Source organism: Eschrichtius robustus, chromosome 3, assembly GCF_028021215.1.
Source record: "Eschrichtius robustus isolate mEscRob2 chromosome 3, mEscRob2.pri, whole genome shotgun sequence".
Taxonomy (NCBI): domain Eukaryota; kingdom Metazoa; phylum Chordata; class Mammalia; order Artiodactyla; family Eschrichtiidae; genus Eschrichtius; species Eschrichtius robustus.
Genome location: NC_090826.1, coordinates 132,340,537 through 132,354,112, shown reverse-complemented (window position 1 = coordinate 132,354,112; position 13,576 = coordinate 132,340,537). Strand labels below are relative to the sequence as shown.

Genomic DNA, 13,576 nt, shown 5'->3' with positions numbered 1-13,576 from the left:
GGCCAAAGGACACCAGCACTCAAGCACAGGAGCTGGTGGGCAAGACACGGCTCAGCACCTGGCACCTGGGCACCTGGCGAAAATAATCAAGAGGGCAGCATCTCAGGTCCACGTCATGGAAGGACCTCTGAGGAGGCCCCTAGACACTCCAGGGCCAGGTTCTGTCATCAACCCCCCCTCCCCCCACACACACAGTACCTGGGAGACACTGAGCTCCCTGCCATGGGTAATCAGAAGCTTTGTGTCTGGAGTCCTCCATCCCACGCTGGTGCAGCTCTTTCATTTCCTAGCTTTCCAGGTGCTGGACTCCAGACCCACCAGCTCTGAATAAAAAGTGGATAGAGGGCAACTGAGGATGAGAGGGGAAGCACCTTTGAGAACTTTGTGAAGGCAGTTTTCCCCTCCATCTCTGCTTCTGACAGCTCCTGCTGGACCACACTGTTTCTTACTGCCTTTGGTGAGCAGTGCAGAGACTTTTCCAAGGTGTTGCGTGCACCCCACCAAACACACCGTGCTGACCAGGGGAGCCCACCACGTCCTTTGTCCAGATAAGGCACTGGAGCCTTCACCCAATCTGCCCCACGGCCTCCCTCTCCAACACCTCCCACCCCCTTTCCAAGAAGCCTGCTCCATTAGGAAGGGCTGGGCGATTTTCACTTAAGCCCACTTTTTCCCGAATTAGGTCTCAGATCCCTGGGAACTTTGGTGCCTCCGTGAAAGCGACTGGGACTGGTTCCGCAGGCTCCTGAGCGGCTGTGTCCTGCAGGAGGCGTGTTCCGGGACCGACAGGGCACCGACACTTAAGGGCGGGGCAGGGAGGGGGTAACTGGCGGGAAGTCGGGGTGGGAGGGAGGGCGAGTCTGGGCCGTGTGCGCCCAAGTCCAAGGGCACCCGTCCGCCGCGGGCCCCAGGGTGGCGAGTTTGGGCCGAGCCCAGGGAGTGGGAGAAGGAGCGAGTCTGATTCAGGAAGTCGAGCCTCTGACATCAGGGGCAGGACGGAGTTGGAGTGAAACCTCAAAAATGGGAGGCGCCGGCCAGCGGGAGGGCAGGGAACATAGAGGGCGCCTTTCTCGCAGCCGGAGGCAGGTACGCGCAGCGCGGGGCGGCCCCCGCTGACCCTCCACCTGGGCCTGGCCCGCGCGGGACCCACAGCGGCTTCCAAGGAGACACCAGGACCTCGCCCCTGCGCCCGATCCCTGGTGCACGGGCAGCACCCGGCGGACCCCCTAGCGACCACGCCTGCAGGAAGCCCTCCGGTGGACTCAAGGGTGAGTCTCAAGATTTTTTGTGGTGGTTGTGTGTGTGTGTTTTAAAACACTTTTTGAGCTGCCCTCCGTTTGCAAGGGGGCTTCCCACTCCCTCCTTTCTTTAGAAGATTGAGACTAGCCCCCTAGATAAGTGAAATTTAAGGATTGTTTCCAAACAGCCTCTTGCCCCTTCGCAACTTCACTTCCAGTGTTCCCCCGCTTTGCGAGGGTTCTTGGCAGCCTTACTTCTGCTTCTGGGCTCAGTCCACATGGGTTCCTAGTGGGGTTTGGGGTGGAGTTCTCCGACTCCCGTTGACAACAGCTGCCGGCAGGAGCGGCTTGAAAGGGACAGAGGGACATTCAGTTTGCTAACAAAAAAGTCAAGACCTGAGACCCTCCAAAAATCACCCCAGGCTCAGAGGTTTCTAAATTATTCTAGGTGAAGCCAAATTTTCAAGGGGTCTAAGAAACTGGCCACCGCGAAAATATGGCCTGGAGCCAGGGCTGGAATGGGAACCTGTCTGCTCTTCCCCGAGCCTCTGGGGGGATCTGCCTTGACACAGACTGCTTCCTAACTTCTTTACCTCTCTCGACAGACCCACTCCCAGTCCCTCACCCCACCCATGAAGGTAAAATGGAGGACACAATGAGACCTGTTTCCCTAGTATTTTGAAGAGTTTCACAGGAATACATTAGAGTTAAACTATGGTCATTAGCTAGTGGGAACACCAGTCCTGCCTAACCGAAAGGGAAACTGAAGCAGACAGGCACTGCCCTAATTTCTTAGAGAACACTGGCAGCCCACATGCTAGCTGCCTTGCAGGACTGCTCCACAGATTCTGTTGAATGAGGAAGGGTGGTACACTTGAGCATCTGAGAAGCACTTTCCTTCCAAAGCTGTTGCATTTCATTCACTCAGCTGAAGTTCATAAGAACCTGCAGCTAATCTGAAGGGACCCTCATTCTGAAGTCCTGTTGGATAAGGGGAGATATGGAACAGGACTGGAAGACAGCATTGATGCTAGGTTGTTCCTAACCTCTGTACAAATGGTTTGCAAGTTCCACCTAGAGAATTCAGCAAGGATGTCACCATCAACCTCCTGGTCTGATGTGTCTACCTTCCGCCTGTGCTGGGCTGGGGAGGCAGCTGTATTAAAACATCTGATCAAGTCCTTCATTTCGTCTGAAATTCTGGCTCCCCATCCCCACCCCAGATACAATTTTAGGAAAGAAATGTATTGCAAAACAAATGTTCCTCCAGCCTTCAAACTTTGTTAATATTTCGCCTGTGGAGTAAAGAAAGGATCTTTTCTGTCCTCTTCCCTGAAGACTAACACCAAGAGAGTAATGAACACTCAACAAGCGGAGTCACTGATTTAATCAAACAGGGATGTACCTCCGTCCCATCCATTCATTCAACAGTTACTGCACCCACTGTGTGACAGGCAGTACGCCGGGGCCTTGGAGTCCAATTATCATGATACAGTTTCTGCATTTGAGGACATGAAATCCGGTAAATGAGACAGAGAAACAAACTACAGTTCAGAATAATACACATCATCACAGCAATAGCTACGGGACACTAAAACAATCCAAAGGAGGGAGTGAATAAATCCCCCAGGAATTATCTGCAGAAATGATGTTTGAGCAGGTTTTGAAAATGATTAGGCATTCCCAGGAAAAGGGTATTCCAGACAGAGGAAAGAGTATCTGCAAAATCAATGGCAGGTTGGGGGAATTGCAAGTAATGGGGATTACACTACTGTACAAAGAATGGTGAGCTCTTTCCTGTAGCAGTGGGAAGTCATTTTTTAAACAGGGAAACAGTATGGTCAGATTTGTGTTTGGAGAGAGAACTGATGGCCAGATGGAGGCTGACTTGGAGAGATGAGGAACAGAGATAAGGAAGACCTCAACTAAGATAATGGCAGAGGGAACTGAGAAAAGGGCATGGACTTTGGTGGTGTTTAGGAAGTAGAGTCAAAGGTACCCGGTGACCAAGTGAATGTGGCAAAGGAGGAATGAGCGGAACAGAGGATTATAAGGTGTTGAGCTGGGGGTGGGGAGATGCACCGTGACGCTTGCAATGGAAACCACATGAACGAGGGGAGGAGTGGGCTTGGGAAGCAGATTTTGGAAGAAAACGATGAACACTTTGGACACATTTAAGTTGGATGTACTCAGGGGGTGTCCAGGTGAAGATATATGGGAGGCAGTGGGCACACAGGTCTGGAGCCCAAGGAGAGGCAGAGGCTGCTCCAACGTAACTCTCTCAGATGCTGTACAGAAAAGCAGTGTCAAAGGAAGCTAAAGAGGCCTGATCACACTGTCAATGAGACCACTTGACCCTGAAGAGTCTTGGATTTGTCAGTAATGGCCTACAGGTATTATTTTCATACCACACAGTGACTTCCAGATGACTCTCTCTAGACTCCCAAGGTTTTCCCCAGATGCCTTGCACGGTGATACCTAAAATGTTGGCGAGAACCCTAAAATGGCACACAGGTGGGACAGATGCATTTAACCAAACAAGTAAATCCCCAGAACTCATACCCCAAGTCTAGTCATGGCACCTGTGTGGGAGAGTCCTACCTTCATTAAAACAAGAAGGACAACTTTCTCAGACTAATTCTAAACCTCTATAGAGTGGTCCTTTAGGTCTGGCTGCCAATGCCCAGATCAGGATCTTATGTGTCCTGGTGTGGAAGAAAAAAACCTTGAACTTGGAACTAGACAGACATGGGTTTAATTCTTGCCTTGAACACTTACTAGCTGCCCTTGAACAAGTCTTTGAATCGCTCAGGTTCATTTCCCTTATATTTAAAATGGAGATAATTGTATCTCACCAGGGCAATAGTCAGAATCAGAATCAAATTGAAAAAGAAAGTACATTTAATGTGCTGCATAAATTGTAAGGTTCTATAAAAATGTAAGCGGTTTTTATTAGTAGTACTAGTCTTTCCTCTTGAAGCTACCAAATCAGATGGACTGTGTAGGTGCAGGATCTGGGCAGCGTCTTAGGCCCAGACTTGCAGCGTTTTAACTGCATGAAATATTTTAAGGCAGTAATTATAAAAGTCTCCTTCCATCAGAGCAATGACATGCATCTATTCTGGCCACTTCTCTTTTCACTCCTTACCTAATGTGGTCAGAGACCAAAGAAGTAAATGCTCTCCTAAAGCGTATGCAGGTTGCGCGGTGCACAAGGGCTCCTGGGAGCTCATGGGGCTGAAAGCAGTCAGGATTCCACTTGCTAAGCCACACACCCACCCCCTTTGCAGCCAAGCCCACCCAGAGGGGACACTTTTTTCCTAATCGTCACCAATGTGCTAGTTGAACCAGTAGTGGCCCTGAATCTGAGCATCTTTTGATGGCTTAGATGTCTCTGTGTCTTCTCCCAGCCAGAGAAGCCTGACATATTCCAACCCAGTGAAGCTCAAGTTTTATGCCAACATCCAAACTTTCAAGTAAACAGACTTCCTATAGGGGCTGGTTGTTGAATGAAGAAAAGGAAATAACCACAGACTCAGAGACTTCAAATGGAAAAACACTTTAGAGATGAGCCAGCCCCTCCCCCTCACTTCACAGATGAGCAAACCAAGGTTCAGGGAGGGAAGTGTGTGCCCGGGTCAACAGCTGGTTTAATGGAGGGACCAGAATCCAAGTTCAGGAATAGCGAACACTCTCTGGGCTTTCTATCACCTGGACCTTCTGTGCCTCACACACAGGGACACACGCAGGCACTCAAGTGCTGGCAGAGAGGAAAAGCGAGAAGATTCTACTTGAAGGCTGAATCTTCCCCGAGTGGTCTCTGGGGATAACCAGGAGCAGACCTTCAGGAGATGTGGGCAGATCTCCTCCTTTAAAACAATCTCCATACCACACCCATCCCTTCTGTTTCCTCGATGTCAATCCTTAAACTATTCTCAAGAATTCCCAGAGATACCTCAAGAAGGAAAACGGCATTGGGTGCCTTAATGAACTAAAGCCTGTTTAGTGTTTCATGAAACTTATCATGAAGACTGTTTCCAGACCAGTGGGTGGGTCAGCATTACACATCAAATATGATATTCAACTGACCATTCGATGAGAAAGGCTCTAAGCGAATCACAGGAGCTAGTGAGACTCATCACAGGCACAGTAAGAGATAAAACCGTCACAGACAGACTTTCCCTCTCCAAGCAGCAAAAGGAAAATCTACAGCAAATTTTTGGATGGGCAATCCCCAGGGCCACCGACCAGCTCAGGTTTCTGACATTTCTCCCACATCAGCCCGAGCCATCTGAACAGAGCACCACCTGGGGACGTCAGTGGCCCCTTAGTGGAGACAGGGCAAGGGTAGCTGAGTTCCAAAACGAACTTCACACAAACACAAGATTCCTTTCTTAGGGCAGCTCCCAAGGGGCTATGGCAGTGTCCGAACCAAATCCTGGCCCTGGGAAGAGACTTCCTCCCACGTCTGTAAGCAAACTGCTCCATGGAATTTGTTGCTAAGAAATGAAGGAAAACCGAATCATAGCCGTGCTTCTTAGTCAAAATTGAAGATTGTGTTTGTAAGTCATTGCAGACTTGCCCTTGCTCTTAACTGTCTATAACTCCTTCCTGTGAGGATGTTTTTCAGTAGACTTTTATTCTCTCTCCTTAGATACAATCCTAATTTCAAGCCAGACAGGCTTAAGTAAAGCCCATCAGCAATTTCTTTTCATTTTCCAGGCAAGTCATAAGAGAAAACTGGCAGAAGAGAAGGGGGGAAAAGTGTAATAGCAATAAGGATAGTTGTATGTTATAGTTCTTTTAGTCTTCAAATTGTCCTGAGAAGGAAAAGCTGCGGGTACACAGGTTTAGAGATGTGTATGGAGGCTGGGGATTGGGGACAGAGAAAGAGGCAGGGGAAACTGGGACGTTCAATTAGCTTTACTGTTAATGGGAACAGAATGGCACACGGTGCACATGCTGGGTCTTAACCTAAATGAGGTGTGACCGCGGCCACCTTAAATAAGAGAAGAGAAGAGCTGCATGCAAGTCCAGAGCCTGCTTTTCCCACCCCAACCCAAGGAAGATCCTGAGGCTGTGTCCTTGCTAGGTTTCTAATCTTAGGTTCCTATGCAGCTCCACCAATGGGACAAGGTGCCGGCTTTCAAAAGCCCTTCTGCTGTAAAAGTCCCACCGTAGCCTGACGTTCCAGAGAGCCACTCAGGCACACGGGCCCGAAATCACCCAGGAACTAACGCTGGGGTCAAAGTGACCTTCCCAGTGATCAGGGACCGGGAGCAAACAAATGTCCATCCAACTTTTCTTGCTCCCGTGAATCTGTAGTGTGCACACTAGGCTCTCCAGAGCTATTTGCTGAATAGTGGTGCTAAGAATTTGAGGCACACAAAAATGACAGCCACTGCTGCCTCCCAGCAACCCACCAGGTTGCTTTACGAGCACATCACGGTGGTTTACTCAACATCATGCTGGGGAGAAGTGGCAAGGCTGGAAGAGAACACACCACTCTCAGGGCCAGCCCTGCAGACTTACCCCATCTGTCAAACTCCTTTCTTGTAAGTGACTGATGGCTCCCACCCTCCCCTCCCTCACTCCGCCTTCCATTCCTGACCTGAAACATCCCCCCGCTCCTGCCCAAGGCCCACAGTCGGCTGAGTAGCAGTTGCCAGTGCAACCTGGCCATGGCCTAGATTAAAACCTCCAGACTCATTACATGGGTGACCCACCCTATCCCATAATGAGACCTCCCCTGGGAGAGGGGAGCACACTGGCACAGCACACCACCCAGACATGACCTGCTTGCTCAGAGCTCTCCTGGTTTCCAAATTAGAAACTCAGACCCTGCCCTGTGCGATATTTGGCCCAAAGCCTTCTCTGGTTCAGGAAAAAAGCAATGATGCACCGGGTGCCTTAGGACACTTGCTGATTTCCAGCTACTGTGTTCTTTGTAGTTTTGCACGAAGACATCATTGACCCCTCTGAGGAAAGAGCTGATTTTTACTGTGTTTTCAATGGATGGATAGCACAGGTTTCCACGGCTGGATGTGGAAAGAATATCTCATTTCCAGACAGAGATACTGCATTTCCCCCTCCCTGTCTGGGACAAGAGGAAGGGATACAGTCACAGAGCATGTGACACACGGGGAAGAAGGTCTGATGCTCCTGACTGACATTTTCCAGGAATAAGTCTTCAGTGGTTTCAAAAATATTATTCCTTCAATAAGGAATACTTCAGCCACTGAGGTATGTGGTCATTCAACATTTGGTATTGGAGTGGATGAATAAATACACACTAAAAAGATAATCAGTGACGTTATACTTCTCAAACCATGAATAATGGAAACTACTCCATTCTTTTCCATTTAACCATCAATCAGCTTTCAAGAAATTTTGTGTTATCTCCTCCCACTTTTTTTATTGAGGTGAAATTCACATTACATAAAATTAACCACTTTACTGTGAAAAATTCAGTGGCATTTAGTACATTCACGATGCTGTAGAACCACCACCTCTATCTACTTCCAAAATACTTTCATCATTGCAAAATAAGCCCCCATGCCCATTAAGTAGTTACCTCCTATTGCTCCCTCTTCCCAGCCCGTGGCAACTACCAATCTGCATTTATGGATTTATCTATTCTGATATTTCTTATAAATGGAACCATACAATGTATGCCCTTTTGTGTCTGGCTTCTTTCATTTAGCATAATGTTTTCAAGGTTCATTCACGTTTTAGCATTTATTGGTGCTTCGTGCTTTTTCATGGCTGAATAATATTCCATTGTGTGTATGTATCACCATTTGTTTACCTATTCATCTGTTGATAGACATTTGGGTTGTTTCTACCTTTCGGCTATTGTGAACAGGGCTGCTGTGAACATGCAGGTACAAGGATTTGTTTCATACCTATTTTCAATTGTTTTGGGTAGATACCCAGCAGTGGAATTGCTGGATCATAGGGTAACTCTATGTTTAACTTTTTGAGGAATGACCAAACTGTTCTCTCTTCTCCCACATTTTAATCAACATATTTATAAATTCAGTTTCCTTTCTTGAGGATAAAGTGCATATTAAGTGGCATGCTTTCCCATGCCTGGTCCCTTATTTGTTGCCTTTAATCTTATGCTTTAAGGAAAGATATTAAACCTGGCTTCTTGTGGTCCTAGAGATGCAGCGTTATTTGGATGCTTGAGATGGATAATATTTGGGTAAACTATAAATCCTTCTTGGTGCAGCTGAGTAGTAAGCAACAGATAACACCAGCAACATTTATGGAGGACCTTATGTGTGCCGGGCACTGCATTAAGAAAGTCACATACTTCTCACTTAACCCTCATGACAGTTCAACTATGATACCTACTTTACAGAAGAGGAAAACTAAGGTTTCTACCAAGAGCAAAGTTCTCTTCCTCTGGCTCCAGAGTATTATCTGTAAGCCTCTCCTACAAAGAAATTCTGCAACTGCCACCAATGATGAATCAGAAGCTGTTCAATACCTTGGGAGCTTACAGTCTACTTTGGTGGATGGATAGATAAAGAGGCAATTATAATACAGTGTCATCAATGTTATGATAGGTGTCACAACAGGGAGGAAGTGCACTTAGCCCAGCTCTAGGTGACAGACTTACCAGAGGAGACAAAATCTAAGTCAAAGTTGTTATTTCCTTTATAAATAAATGAGCCTTTTTGCCCCTTGGTAAGGCTTGACCCTCCCCCATCCTCCCTTTGGCAACACCACCTCATCATTCCCAGTGCCCAGTGTCTGGCACACAGTAGCTGCTCATTAAACACAGGTTAATAAACACGTGTGCTTCTGCAGATGGAACTTCCAGCCTCTGTCACACTGTTACGGAACTCCAATGCCTGGAACTCAACTCATATGCTTTCTCAAAAAAGCTGTGGCCCAGGCACGAGGGGAAGGAAATTAGAAAAAGCCTAGAAGGGCTTCTGTTGTTCTCTCTACATCTGAACAGGCTCGCGTACATGAGAAGACAAGAGAAGAGGGGGAAGAAGGGTGGGGAGACAGGGGGGACTGTGAAGTCTGCAGAGGTGCCTGGGATCCTGAAGCAGAACTGGAATGAACTGCTAAACCTCTCTACCAAACTGTACGTTCTCCATTTCATCTCAAGGTCGTGTTGTTACTTCAAGACTCCTAGCTCATGGCTATCCGGTATCTGGGGCAATCCACCTCACCAGCAGGGACAAGAATCAGTAGCCTCACAGAAAGGTCTAGACTCTCCCCAGTGGATAATTCTCCCTCCTCTTTCCCAGGGGTTTTCAGTGAGACTGGTTCACGTTCAGCACCTCTCTACAAAAGGAGAACTGTAAAAACTCTTAGGAGCCCTGCTGGCCTTGCTTTAGAAAGCAGGAGCTGTCCCAGCGTGGCTCTGGCTGCATTTTTTTCATACACATTTCTTAAATGTCTTTGTGTGTGCCAGGCACTATACTGGAGGCCGTGGGGAATTTAAAAAACAAAAACAGGCACAGATCCCACCTGCAGGGGCCTACTTCCTATGCCTAGGAAACTGCCAGCCCTTAGCTGTAGTCCTGCCCCCTCATCCAGAGGTGGAAGAAACAGCCTCCCCCGTGGGATCAGAGCCTGTCCTGGGATCTCTGCTTGCTGGTGCCACCCTCTCTTCACCCACCACCCAGGCTCTGTATGGTGTGACTCTCAGCATCCCTGACACCTGCTTCATCCCTGGTCAGCCGGCTCCCCGGGCTCTGACCAACTTACCTAAGCCATAAGCTGCTGCTTTGGGCTCCTACCCCAACTGTGAAAGCAAGGCCTTCTTGTTCTGCACAGGGCCCAGTCCTGGTCCCCATCCACTGCTGTAACCCTACTCTGTTATAGCACCCGTGACCTGGTCCTGCAGAGGCCAATGCAAAGCTTGTGGAGATATGAGGGCTCAGTCTCCCAGGAAGGAAAATGTGGACACCCTGGCCTGCAGGAGGTAATATACAGCCTCACAAAGGCACTCTCAACTCTGGGTCTTTTCTATCCCATAACCATTCAGTCAGTTCACTAATCAAATGGACAAGCATTTATTGAGCATCTACTATGTGCCAACAATGAACTAGGCATGGAGATTCCTAGAGGAAAAGACTCTCAAACAGTCTATAGTCAAGTGGGAAAGCAGACATGAACAGCATCTGTACCATAAGAATACAACAGTAAGACAACACAAGTATCCAACAGTATCTTTCACCCATTGTCAAGGAGGTAATGTAGGAGAGAGGGACAGAAATGTTCAACCATGATGATCTCTATGTAACCCATGACTGCAGAAAAAGCCCCAGGCCACTAAATTTTCCTTTCTCTTACCCTATCTGGTGGGGGCAGTACAGTACAAAGGTCAATCTCTGCTGCAGTTCTACAGGCCAGAGCATTCCTCACGGGCTCTGCCTGAGATAACCAAAGCGTCTTGCCATGCTACACACAGCAGTCATCAATCACTGTGGTCCCTTCTGCATCCTTGAACTCCCCACCGCTGGATCACAGCAGGGCTCACAAGCTCAACACCCACGAGGCCTGACAGATAAAGCTAACATTTATGGAACACTTACTCTGTGCCGTGTGCTGCTTTAACGACATGATACAGATGATTTAACTCATCTGATTTCCATAACAATTCAATGACATAGAATCTCTTCTGATTCTTCTTTTATAGTTGAGGAAACTGAGGCACAGAGGGGTAAAGGGACTTTCCGAGGTCAGACAGCTAGTGAATGCGGGAGGGGCAACCTTTGACCCAAGCTGATCCGCCTGAAGGAGTAACACAGGCGGTGTGGGAATACGGGCAGGACCGGCTGTGCTGGAAGCTGTGGCTCAAACAACGTCTCTTCACTGGTCACATCTACCTCAGGGGCTTCCAGCTTGCAATCTGTGGTCTAGGTTTGCCCTTCTTGCAGAAAAATCTCATTTGGTTTCTACCAACCTTGGGCTAAATGTTAACAGTATTATTACATGGGTAAGCTAAGTGTGTGTGTGTGTGTGTGTGTGTGTGTGTGTGTGTGTGTGTGTGTGTGTGTGTGTGTGTGTGTGTGTGTGTATGAGAGAGAGAGAGAGAGATCCCTTTGAACTTGTGCCAACTGGAACCAGCTTTGGTTACCCTTGTGGCCCCAGATTTGAATTCAGGATTATCACCAAATTTAAGAACATACAAAGGAATAAAGCGTATTTGGAGTTGAGAGGGAAGGAGGCAGAAAACTCACTATCCACTCAAATTTTCTTACACAATAATCTGCTTTCATGGTTAAACATGAAAAACATCCCCTGAAGGTCCTTGGCCCAGCGTATCATCAGTTACCCCCTGCCCTGTCCTTGAACATTCAAGTCATAGTAAGTAAGAAGGTAAGGAGGGAGAGAAGGTCTCCCAGTAGCAGCCCTTCTCCTCAGGCCACTGGAATGCCATGGATTAGAGCAGCTGGCTGGGAGAGGGCCGAGCAGGAGTGAGCTGCTTGTTGCCATGGTAACAATGGGAGATTCAAAGTCCCCAGATCTTGGCCCGCTGCCTAGGCCACCTTGATTGGATTCTTTCTCTGAGCCAGCTGTGCTTTCTTGAGCAGTCTGGAATCTCTTCGTTCTCATCCCCTCTGCATTTAATCATTCCATTCTCCCTGCAGGTGCCAACTCAAATCACACCCTCCTTGAAGCCTTGCCTAGATTCCTCATTGGAATTAACAGCTTCCTCTGTGCTGCTCCCATAACCATTTGTTGGCATTTCCCCTGGCACACTTAACTAGTCATGCTTCATAGTTCCCCTGTGCTCATCCATTTCCCAAACAAAAAATAAATTCCTTGACTTCACAGTCTACATCTTTAGTTCAGTTTGGAATCCCTTACCCAGGTAGTTGGCAGGTTTCTACATCTTGTTAGGCAGCATTAGCTGGGAGAGCCCTAGAAAAGAGAGAAGTTCCTTGTGCACACAGCAGGTTCTCAACTAATGTGCACTGAATTGAATTGCACGCTGCTGTGCTGCAGAGAGGGGAGAGGGCGGTTCCTGGCCTCCTTGGACTCAATTGTGTCAACAACCCAGGTTCAGGGAAGGAAGAAAAAAGCCAGCAAAGAGTTCCTCCCTCTGGAAAAAAAACAGGGAGAGCTTTTTGCCGTAATAACAGTGCTACACACACACGTACTCTACTCAGTCGGCTTGACATCTGAAAATTACCAGATGGAATGATGTCAATTCATGACACCAAAATATGTTAGGAACACAGCCAATCGGGGCTTTCCAAAAACGTGACGATAACCTCACTTTCAAGTGATATAGTCAGAATATTCAATATGGCACCCCGTGAGGCAAAGGCCCATATCGATTTGAGGCCAGTGATCTTTGGAAGTCAGGTCTCGCTGCTGTCACCTCTGTTTCTTGGCACTGACAGCCTCACTGGAGATTCAAAAGTAGCCAGTCACCAGAAGAGGCCTGCAGAGTGTGCTTGCAGTCTGGAATGCCCCAGAATATCTGGCATCTGAGCACACTCTGAGCCCAAGCTGAATGGATTCTCCAAACGCAGAATGCTGAAATTCCAATTGGTAGATTTTTTCTTTTCCTGAGTAGCTTCCATCTGGCCACAGTGCTGGGTGAGAACCCAGAAACCAGGGTGGCAGAGTGGAATGAGCACTGGATATTTATGGGTAGAACTGCCACATCTTCCATGATCAGCTGTGAGGCCTGGGGCAATTCACTTAATTTCAGTGAACCTCAGTTTCCTCGTCTATAAATATGGTCATTCATTAATTCAGCAAATACTTTCCAAGAACAAAACAGGTCCCTGGATGCCCTAGTGGGAATCGATTCTGTCTAGAGTGGAAGAAAGATGATTCAATAAAATGAACCTAAAGTGGGTTGAGGGCTATGGTAATAGTATAGGAACAGTGATGGGGCACAGGACAGGGGTTCTAAACGTAACGAGGTCACAGAAAGTTTCCCAAGTGGGATGATATTTCAGCAGAGACTAAATGCATAGAGACCAGGAGACTGGGGGGTATTGGTTGGGGTGGGATTGGGAGAGAGTTGGGGGTTTCAGATAAAGAAGCTTGCAAGAGGCCCTAAAGCTGGAGGGACCACAAATCTCAGGGAGTCTGAGAAATGGAAGGCTTTGTAAACTGGAAAAGTGACTGGTTGCCATTGTTTGCTCCTCTCTTGCTGCTTTTTAGGAGTTAGTGGAGTAAGGAGAGTATCACTCTGGGAAATGGGAAAACTAGAACCCAGTCTGCCCTTAGCCACTGACCAGCTTTGCAATTTTAAACAAATTTTGAACACCCATTTCTGTTCTTTAGTTTATTCATCTGTGAAATAGGGCAAGAAATCCCTTCCCTCCTCACACTACAGTGGATTT

General features: G+C 47.8%; 1 protein-coding gene across 3 annotated transcripts in view; it reads left to right on the top strand.

The window, feature by feature from the left end:
- Window positions 1-860: 860 nt before the first annotated feature.
- The window catches only part of KIAA0040 (KIAA0040 ortholog), a 32,538-nt gene continuing 19,822 nt past the window's right edge, over window positions 861-13,576 (top strand). For all 3 annotated transcript variants that reach the window (XR_011073639.1, XM_068541295.1, XM_068541296.1), the window contains exon 1: window positions 861-1,268. The gene's annotated coding sequence lies outside the window, so the exon portion shown is untranslated. The remainder of the gene's footprint in view (window positions 1,269-13,576) is intronic.